Here is a 10,949-nt window from a genome sequence, read left to right as displayed (position 1 = left end):
TTCGATTCTATGCGAGGAAATGGGAGCAGAGCTGGTCTCAGACGCACACACACACACACACACACACACACACACACACACACACACACACACACACACACACACACACCAAGCCCGCCTTAACCTGCCATCAGGCCCTGGGGCTGATAGTTTTTGTAGGCCCCCTATTTAAACAACAAATCAAAGTCATGAGAATGATCTACAATTTATAGCCTGGGCAGGCTCTGTGATCGCACTTCTCCACTCTGCTCTACACGCGCCTGGTCCTCTCCTCCATATGAGTGACGTATCGGGCCTCCCTCATGTATTTGTCCGGTTGCCAACGGCAACCGGACCCCTCCGCCCCTCCGCCCCCCCTAACATCCATCCAGATCCTACGAGGACGGATGGAGAATGGACCGCTCGAAGGTGGACGAGTTATGCGGTTGTTCATTAGTATGGAAGCTCAATACTTTCAGAGTAAAGGCTGCACTATAAATCCCAAAATATTGAATTTGTAAGGAATCTCTCAAGGACCTGATTACAATTTCCTGTGTCTAAACCTCGGCTGATAGACAACCAGACAAACCAACACACCATAACCAGTTGTTCCTACACACACACACAAACACAGACCCATTTGTCCGGTCCACGTAGCAAGTCCTCGTCGTCCTCTCCATCTCCTCCAACAGATAATGTCCCTCCTGTCTGTTTTTCCTCTCCCGCTACTCCATCGCTATCAGAACCAGACGGCCTACTTGTCTCCGAGGCCCCGCGGCCGGCACCGCTACCGCTCGGTACAGAACTCATCTGTCCTTCCTCCTCATCCTGGCCTACAGGTTTAAAATAACCTGTAAGCTTCGGCATTTTTTGTAACAGCTGCTTGTCTCGAAACTCCTTTTCCCTCAACAATTTCCTTTTCCGAGTGCCACTCTCAAACTTTTTCTTCACTCAATCACTCGCAATTTGAATAAGTCACATGTGAAACATATTCTCATTCTGACGTGTGGGTGTTTGTGTATATTTGCGTTTGTGTGTATTGTGTTTGTTTCCCGGGGAAAACACTCACGAGAAACACCGGCTGTTGTTATGCCTGCTGTGACGTCAAGTTACTCCTTTCTCCGCTTGTAATTATGCCGTTACAAGCTTCAAAGTTGTATTTATCATCTGAATTTACCGAAACAAGTTTAATATTCTGAAAGCCAAGACTTTGTTTTTTTAAAATCAGATGAAGACAAACTGTAACGGACCTTGCCGTGTTATCTATGATTACTATACGTCTTACATTAATAATTTCAGTGGAGGGAGGGGGGGCGGCGCTGTGGAACAGCAGAGTGGCGAGGGAGAGCTGTTGTCTTCCCTTTACAAGCTTCAAAAATGTATTTATCGTGTGATTTTGGAAATGAAAGTTTCATATTCTGAAAGCCAAGACTTTGTTTACTTAATATTTCTTTTAAAAACACCCGAAATAAAAAAATAGAATTTTTTTTTTTTTTTTTTTTAATTTGCACATGATAGGCCCCCGATCTCCGTAGGCCCCTGGGCTTCAGCCCAGGTCAGCCCGTGCATTAAGGCGGCCCTGACACACACACACACACACACACACACACACACACACACACACACACACACACACACACACACACACACACACACACACACACACACACACACACACACACACACACACATACACACACACACAGTCTGCGTGATCTGCGTGTAGGGAGGGGCAGGCCTGCACACACCCACACACACACACACACACACACCAACTTGAACGCCAAGGCTAATTATGCTTTTCTTCTTCACCCCGGAATCCACACAGGACATACGCACACGCTCATCTTATGCACAGCAAAGATCGAAAAAATAGTATTTTACCTTAAGTGAGAATAGACCAAAGATGCCTTGGCTCGACTTCTTCTCGTTGCCGTCCTGGTTTCCAAGAAGAAGAGAGACGATGTCCTGCTTTAATCCAGCTTTTCACGAACGGCACTGGGTCGAATTTGTCCAAAGGGGGTCCGTTTAGGTCCACAAACAGAAGCAAGACAGGCTCTCCTCGCGCAACCTGTTGCGGCTCTGGTTGTCGGTGTTATTCACGGCGGAAAAGCCTCTCTCGCACTCAGCAGACGTGGGGAGGTAAGTGCGACTTGCTATGCATAGCCGTTCCAGTGTTTTACCCGGTGGAGTGCCCTGCAATTTCCAGTCTCTAAACTGCCCCACGGCGTCCCCGGCTGGTTCTCCGAGCGATTTAGCCAGACGGTGTACTTCTTGTTCGCCATACAAAGTCAAGTCTTCCCGCTCTCCTGGCCAAAAGTGCTTATCAAGAGCTTTGAGCGTCTGGACCAAGCTTGACTCCGGTAAGCGCTTGGTTAGAGTAGCAACCAGCGATTCATAAAAACGAGGCTTGTTTATTTTCCCCCTGCCTTCTGTCAGCTCTACGTCCTTAAAAAAGCCCGATGAGACGCCCTGTTCAGCCTTCTTCGTTGATCTCCCCCCGGTCGTCTTCATGGCGGTCAAAACATTGATGGTTTGTTTGATGTGGACACTTGAGTCCACAAGTGTCATTTCTCTTCTCTGCAGCTTGAGAGACAGGCTCTGGAGTTCACGCAGGATGTCTTTCATGACAGCCAAATCTTCCACGAATCCTGAGTTGGTTAGGTGCTTGAGAAGTCCCTTGTATTTTTGCCTCTCAAGATCATTACGTGATGCGTTCTCACTGGATGTTTTAAAATGGAGTGCTAGTGCGGGGAAATATTTCCATACAGCTTTTACTGTTTTAAAGCTGCTGGCAACCCATCTGATGGTGAAAATTTGACCTATTTTCAGTATTTCCATGTTGAGCTCGGCCGCTGCTTCTTTCAGCAATCTGGAATTCCTGGTTGACTGATTGTAGAGTGAGTATAAATGTGAAATAAATATCTCAAAGTGATTAGTGCCACCCACATCTTTAAGAGCATCTTTGACTGACAGTTCTAGTCTGTGCGCCAGGCAGTGTACAGACTGCACGTTCGGAAAATTGTTTTTGAGTCTGACGACAAGCCCACTGGCTTTTCCCGTGAGCACTGCAGCCCCATCGGTGGCTATGCTTATTAGGTGCGTCTTCAAAAAGTCATCATCCATTCCAGCTTTATATAGACTCGCCATCATCGAGTTATAAATTGATTCAGCATCGACCCCATCTGTGAGTTCCACTATATCCAGGAAAACATTATCTACATCCCCCTTACCACTGACATCACATCTTACGTAAATGATTAGATAGGGACGACCGTGAACGGTACTTTCATCAATTGTGATTGATACCTTTGAATCCATTTCTTTCACATTAGAGACGAACTTGCGGCGCATTTCCTTTGCAATGTGACTTATTATTTCTGCGCATGCATGGTCAGATTTGTGGATATTCCCAACTTCGGCTCCATTCAGCTCCTGCATTGTCATGAGGGGGTTGAGCTTTTTATAAGATAGCCTTTCCTTTGCTACGGTGTAAGTTGTTCTAAACGAGACTGTTGTTTTCTTGAGTAAATCGGACTGTACATCAATGAAACAGTTTGGGAGGGTTTCTTTGTCTTTCATCTGTACTATTTCCACTGACCTTGTGTGGGCCTGGCTGTCCCTGTGTTTGTATATCTTCTTTCGTTGGTGTTTTGCATCAGGGCTAGTAACATCAACATTGATCCATTCTTCCGAGAGGTGTAAACCCGGTCCCTTTTCTGAGAGTAGCAACGTTTTTGATTTCCTACACACTAAGCATCCTAACTTTCCAGCCTTAATGTCAAGCCAAGGGTTGCGGTCTTTCCATTCGCCCACCTGCTTCGTTGTCCAACCACCCGGCGGAAAGTCACTAGCAGCAGTAGCAGCTACCTCCGCAACTGCTGCGTCTTCTGAGCGCTCTGCCTCAACTTCACCTCCTTCTGGGGAGTGACTGGGCGGGACAGGAGCCCCCGACTCGCTAACGGTTCTGGTAGCGAGTGCTGTGCTAGCTGCTGCGTCATCAGCATCATCTCTGGGTGTCTCTTGGTCATCTTGTGGTGTCACTTTTTTGGATGTGAACCCAAAGTGCACGAGTGAAACACTTTGGTTTAGCTTTCTCTTAGACATTTGAGTCCTCTAATGTAACGTCTTTCTCTCCTCTTTGCCGCGCATGGCTAATTTGCATAATTTGTGTCCCCGTCACGCAGTGTACCCGTGTCACGTGGCTGGCTCTGCTTTTGACAGCCAAAATAGAAGTTATTTGTGAATAAATGTTTTGAATTATGAATACTGGACATAGTAGGCTTAAAAACATTTTAGTGACCATTGCAAGTGACAAATACATATTATAATTTCAGACCCCCCCTAAATGTTGCTGTTGAGGCTTTCAGGGGGGCTCAGGTGTTAAACGGGGGGGTCGAGCTCCCCCGGAACCCCCCGTATTTCGCACACTGCTTGTGGGGATGCTTGGGATGTGAGGAGTGAGGGACACGGCTTAGAACGGGCGTGTCGCCTGGCAGGACAGGAGTGTGTGCACCAGTCTGCCTTGATCTATGAATTCATGTCCGTGACACTCACTGCTGCCCACAGCTGTTTTATAGAAGGAAATTCCTTCACTTCATGAAAGTGTTTTAACCACACACACACCTCTACACACACATGACGGGTGTTATTTTCCCCATAAGGAACAAGTCGCTGCAAATTATCCCGCTTATTACATGGCCAAATTCTCAACAAAGTAACGACATGACTCCCAATATTAATTGAAATGCTTTTATGGATTTAGAAAATGTCTTTTATTGATTTAAAAAATAGTTGTATGTATTGATTTAAAAAATAGTTGTATGTATTGATTTAAATTGACATGCATCCGCTAAGAAAAATAGTCCGTTGTTACAGTTTTTTAAACAGTCTGAATGAAACGGCAGCTCTCAGCTGTGTATTTACACAACTAATGGCCCATCAACCACAGCTCTCTCCCCCCCTCCCCCCTTGATCTTTCTTCTCCAGCAGCTCAATTAACGGTAGGTTACTCTGAGTGACAAGCTTACAGTTAGACACAACACTGTCATTGCAAGTGACCCTCAGTTAGTTGACTTTTATGTTCAACAACTAAATTCGTTACTGATAAAAAAGGGCTTCTACTGTACCTAATTACCTTAACACTAGAACCGCCAGAGGTTTTTGTATAGGCCTACCTAAACCTGTCAAATCCCGCTATTAGAATGCAATTTTTAACAACATAGGGTGCTACATAACACACTTTCAGGAAAAGTCAGGGACTGGGAGACTTTAATATTTTATTGAAAAAAAGTTACATTGCACACACACAACACACATCACACAAATTGACCCGATTGGCGGTTCTAGTATTAAATAAACTCACTAATTAATGAAACCAGTTCAATACGCATTATTCTTATTCTTATCATTCTTTATGAGCGCAGAAATAGTCTTAAAATCAGATCTGTTTTTTAAATGAAATCTGACGGCAGGCAGTTAGCTCTGATCACCTATGACAAATGCGCCGCACCTAATCGCTGGCCATTCAGCCACAGACACTGTTCGAAACGGGGGGGAGCTAGGAGGAGCTTGGCTCCTCCGAAGAGGGAGGGAGCTCCCCTGAAGGCTGACTTTGAGATAAATAGGGGGAGCCCAAAACAATCGTGCATATTTGTGTCACACAGATTAGAAATGTTGAGTTTCTGTAAATAACAGTTCTTGAAATAAATAATAGTTATTGTTCATTACAGTTTCTGAATATTTGTTTTATATTTGTGAATATGTCTGGGTGTTGCCATCTGTATTTGGCGGCGCTGCATTCTTACTTACGTTGCTATGATTATGGCGGTGATGCCGGCGCGGTATTGGAAATGTTCATATTGATATTTTTTTAACTCTGGCTGTGTAATAAAAAAATATGGCAAAACGAAAACAGCCAAGCGTCACAGCTTTTGGATTCACAAGCAAAGAAGCGAAGGAGTCTAAAAATGACAACGTGAACGGAAAACAACTTTTAGTTGGCCGGCTGTAAGCTGCGTTAGGGTCGAGTTTGACAGCTCCACACCGAGGGAGAGGCCTGCCGATGCGGAGCCTGAAGAGGCTTCAATAACGGCCACATCCGCCGGCATAGTGACACCGTCTGTATTAGTAGAAGAGTGTTTTTATAGCAATTGATCGCATCCGCGCTGCTGCGCCAGTCAACAGAGCGTGCGTGTGACATATTTAGTAGCAGGATGTGCTCTGAAAAATAGGGCTCCCCGAAAGCAAATGGGTAATTTGAAAACTGACAGAGCTCCCTCTATACAAATCAAACTGTAGAAGGTGTGAAAGCACCTATTGTTTTAAATAATGGTCGGAATGTGACCTGTGAGCCTTCTGAATTACCGTGGGACAGCACATTCTAAACTAAAATGTTCAATCAATAAAGGAACATCTTATCTTATCTTAATAATATCTTCATATTAATAATAATAATAAATCATACAGTATGTGTCCGAAAGGGAGCAGGAAGAAGCAAACACAAAAATATACTGCATATTAAAGCAAACGATTGTAAAGGTTAAAGTATGAGCATAACAAATAAAGAAGTGTAATGTAAACATTTACATTATAATTATGATTATTTAATATATAAAGACTATATATTATTGAATTACAAGATTAGATATACTTTAGTTGATCTAAAATATTGATGTGTTCAAATGCTCTTCAAAACACAACTGAAAGTCCATGAAACTTGTCTTTCTGTATTTGTGAATGAAGCGCCATCTCCTGGTTAAAACCTGAAATTGAAAATCTGGCAACGCCCTCTTGGAAAATAGTAGGAGGGCTTAACATTCCTCTATACTGGTCTTTGGCAGGCCGTAGGCAGGAAGCTGTAAGCTGGAGTCCGAAATTCAGTGCTCCATCTGTATGTACATTTCAGTAAACGTCCAAGTTATGCGAACATGTAAGCAAAGCATAAATTACAGCTACGTTGACGTTACTTTGAATCGCGGGGATAAGCTAAACCGTTAGCAAGTAGCTATAGCTAGCCAGATATATTAAATAAACACTTTGTCATACAATCTAAAAGTTATGGTTTTTAGCGTTACCTGGTGATTTCAAAGAAAGCTCTCTGGAAAATGTTGACTTACTGTTCGACATGAAGCTAGAAGCTACCTCACAGTTGATCCGGAGTCCAGTCAGTTAAAGTGTTTCATAGTTAGCTTAGCCGAGCATCAACCTAGCACTGAAATAAATGGATTTTAAGTGACAGTATTTCTGAGAAAAAGTCAGCTGAAATGGTGGCATAGTTGCCACTGCTTTACGTGTCAACAGCATTTTTGAACGCGTTTGCAGCAGTAAATGTGGCTGCTTTGGCCACTAGCAACACCTGAATTTAAATGTGCAACCTCTTTTTGTGACAGATTTTTGCAATAAATTATAATTCTTCTGAATGATATTCCTATTGACAGCTAGTTTCTATGTGAACCTTATGAGACGGACAGCCAGAGAGAATAAATGAAAACAAGTTTTACTTGAAATACTATATGACAAAACAAGAATACAGTTTAAAGGTGACCTATCATGCAAAATGCACTTGTGTACGTCTTTTATACATGAATATGTGTCCCCGGTGTTCCAGGGAACTCACCAAGTGTCAGAAAACAAAACCCTCTCTATTTTCCTCCATACCCAAATCTCTTAAAAAGGGGCTGCTTTGGATCTGATACAGACTGATCCAGATTTGAACACTTCTATGACGTCACAGAAGTGGCGCTACGGCTATTGGGCCAACTCCACCAATCAGGAGGAGACAACCTAGGACATTGCTGTTCAAAAGCGCTGGAGACGCTGTAGTACATATGCCAGGCCTGTAGATGGTGCTGTTCTCACATAATCAGCCCATGAAAAGACAGTGTTAAATTGAGCGAAATGAGGAATGGCTAAAATGCAGGATCTGTTTGGTATTTTGAAAAATAAAAAGTATAAATATGCCTTATATAGGTATGGTCCTACACTATATTATTCAAATATAGCATGATAGGTCCACTTTAAGTGATTTGTAAAATATCCATAAAGAAAAATCTGTTTACAGTTCTGTTTCATATGGGTGTTGAGAGATTTATCCATAGATCTCTTAATTTTGCACTCAAAGTTCACCAGATTGATGCTTTTAACTTCAATATTTAAAAAGAAAATCGGTAACACTTTATTTTGATAATCCATAGTTAACACTCTCAATATTTTGTGTATGTAGTCCTGTTTGTGGATCAACATAATTCTGGCTGTGGTTGACCCTGACATGCCTGTAGCCCTCCTGGGAAAGACTGGCATATGCTGTCCACTCATCACTCACAACAAGACTTTGAGGCTTGACATGTTTCTTGATGATGGGAACAAGGGTCTCCTTGTTTCTTCTCTTTACAAGGCGAAGAATGGGACGTCTGCTTGCAGCTTTGATCTCTAGTATACCAAACACCCAAGATCTCTTTCGGTAACACTTCATTTTGATATTCCATAGTTAACACTCTATAAGTCATCAGTTGAGATTTAGTAGCATGTCAACAGTGCATCAGTTGACATTCAACAGCACCGTTCAAACCGACAAGTAACTAAGCATTAGTTGATGATCAACAGATAAGCAACTCAAGTTCAGTTGACTATTACATTAAGCATTAGTTGATGATCAACAGATAAGCAACTAACGTTTAGTTGACTATTACATTAAGCATTACTTGATGATCAACAGGTAAGCAACTTTAGAGTTTAGTTGAATATTACATTAAGCATTAGTTGATGATCAACAGATAAGCAACTTTAGAGTTTAGTTGAATATTACATTAAGCATTACTTGATGATCAACAGATAACCAACTAAAGTTCAGTTGACTATTACATTAAGCATTACTTGATGATCAACAGATAAGCAACTTTAGAGTTTAGTTGAATATTACATTAAGCATTAGTTGATGATCAACAGATAAGCAACTTTAGAGTTTAGTTGAATATTACATTAAGCATTACTTGATGATCAACAGATAAGCAACTAAAGTTTAGTTGAATATTACATTTAGCATTAGTTGATGATCAGCAGATAAGCAACTTTAGAGTTTAGTTGACTATCTGTTGATCGTCAACTAATCTAGAGTTGACTATTAGTATACTTTTAGTAGGTTCTCCACTAAGCGTTTGGAGGCATGTGTTAGGACTATCCAATTAAAGTGAAAAACAGTTGAGAACAGTAGAAAGTCTATAACCTATCAACATAACTCATACATTCATCCACTATATGCAACAGACATGGGAATAAAGCGAAATGTTTTGCACAACTGATCACGAATACTGGATAACTGAAGTCAATACCAGGCTATAAAGCACAGTAGAACAAACACTATACACAGCATATCAGAAAAAGAAAGCTTTTTTATTTTAATAATATACTACAAGTAAAAACTGAACGGTTGTGAAATGGTAAAAAATAAAGTTTGAAACACATTATCTACCAGCTGGTAGTCAATACCAGGCAAACGGAAAAAAATCACTGCACTGCAGATTTGTACAGTTTAATAACTATAAATACAATTTTATTTTTGCTGTGTTCAGGACGTTTATGGGCGTCATCAAAGAGCCTTTGGGCCCAATGTGTGGGTCTAACCCCCTGCTAATTACCAGGGTGTGCAGCTCGATCAGTTAACAACAATAATTTGCCTACAGAAAGGTCCTAAACTTATCTGTGGTTAGCATTCCGTATGTCCTTGATAAGTTTTCCAAGTACACCATGTTTATAGGTTCTTGCTAACTAGTAGGTCCACTCTCTGAAGGAGAGCGTTTTTTTTAAAGTTTTCTCAGAACGATTCCCCCACATACGCCAAACTTCCTTCTTGTATGTCTGCCATGCTCTCTCAATATTTTGTGTATGTAGTCCTGTTTGTGGATCAACATAATTCTGGCTGTGGTTGACCCTGACATGCCTGTAGCCCTCCTGGGAAAGACTGGCATATGCTCTCCACTCATCACTCACAACAAGACTTTGAGGCTTGACATGTTTCTTGATGATGGGAACAAAGATCTCCTTGTTTCTTCTCTTTACAAGGCGAAGAATGGGACGTCTGCTTGGAGCTTTCATCTCTAGTATACCAAACACCCAAGATCTCTTTCTTCTCCAGGTGTTACCAAAGCATCCTCTTCCATACTACCAAAAAACAGTACAAAAACCTTTTTTTAAAACAGTGTGAACATTATTACAAAAATAATCTCTTGACTTTATGTTTAATCAATCTATTGTTAGTCAGGTGTAATTACCTTTTCATTTAAATCTGTTTTAAATTCCTTATAACACAGTACACATTACAACATGATTTGCTGGAAAGGGATAATCTTCTCAAGGTCTAACCCTAAGGTTATCTTTTTTCTCCTCGACAGTTCATGAATTTGTGCTTTTATTTTTGTCACTATGACCACATTAGGAACCAGAAAATCTTGACTGAAATTGATTGAAAACAATTACCAAATCTTGTGACACTGCAATGCAAATCAATTCAATCAATCAATCAATATTTATTTATATAGCCCAATATCACAAATATTACATTTGTCTCAGTGTACTTCACAGTTTGTACAGAATATCAGTATGACAATACGACACCCTCTGTCCTTAGACCCTCACATCGTACCAGGAAACACTTCCAGAGAAAACCCACAATTTAGTCTTGACTCTGGCTTTGTGTGAATATTTAATTATGTATTCATTATGTATGTAATGTTTGAGTTAGGAACACCTGATCCTGTTTTATTTGACTAATATATAAGATAAATACAGAAGCCTAATGCATTCACTTGAGAAAAAAAGGTTGTTCAAGAGAGCTTTTCCTGGAATTCTGAGATAATAATCTTGTTAATTAAGAAAAACAGTAAACTTTTATTTCTCACGTGTATGCATTATGCTTCCGTAAATAAACCTTCTTTAGGTTAAACAAATACAATAAAATGTTTTTTATTAACTGA

The sequence above is a fragment of the Notothenia rossii genome (genome assembly GCF_949606895.1).
Source record: "Notothenia rossii genome assembly, chromosome: 5".
NCBI lineage: Eukaryota > Metazoa > Chordata > Actinopteri > Perciformes > Nototheniidae > Notothenia > Notothenia rossii.
Note: the sequence above shows the minus strand (reverse complement) of the source record.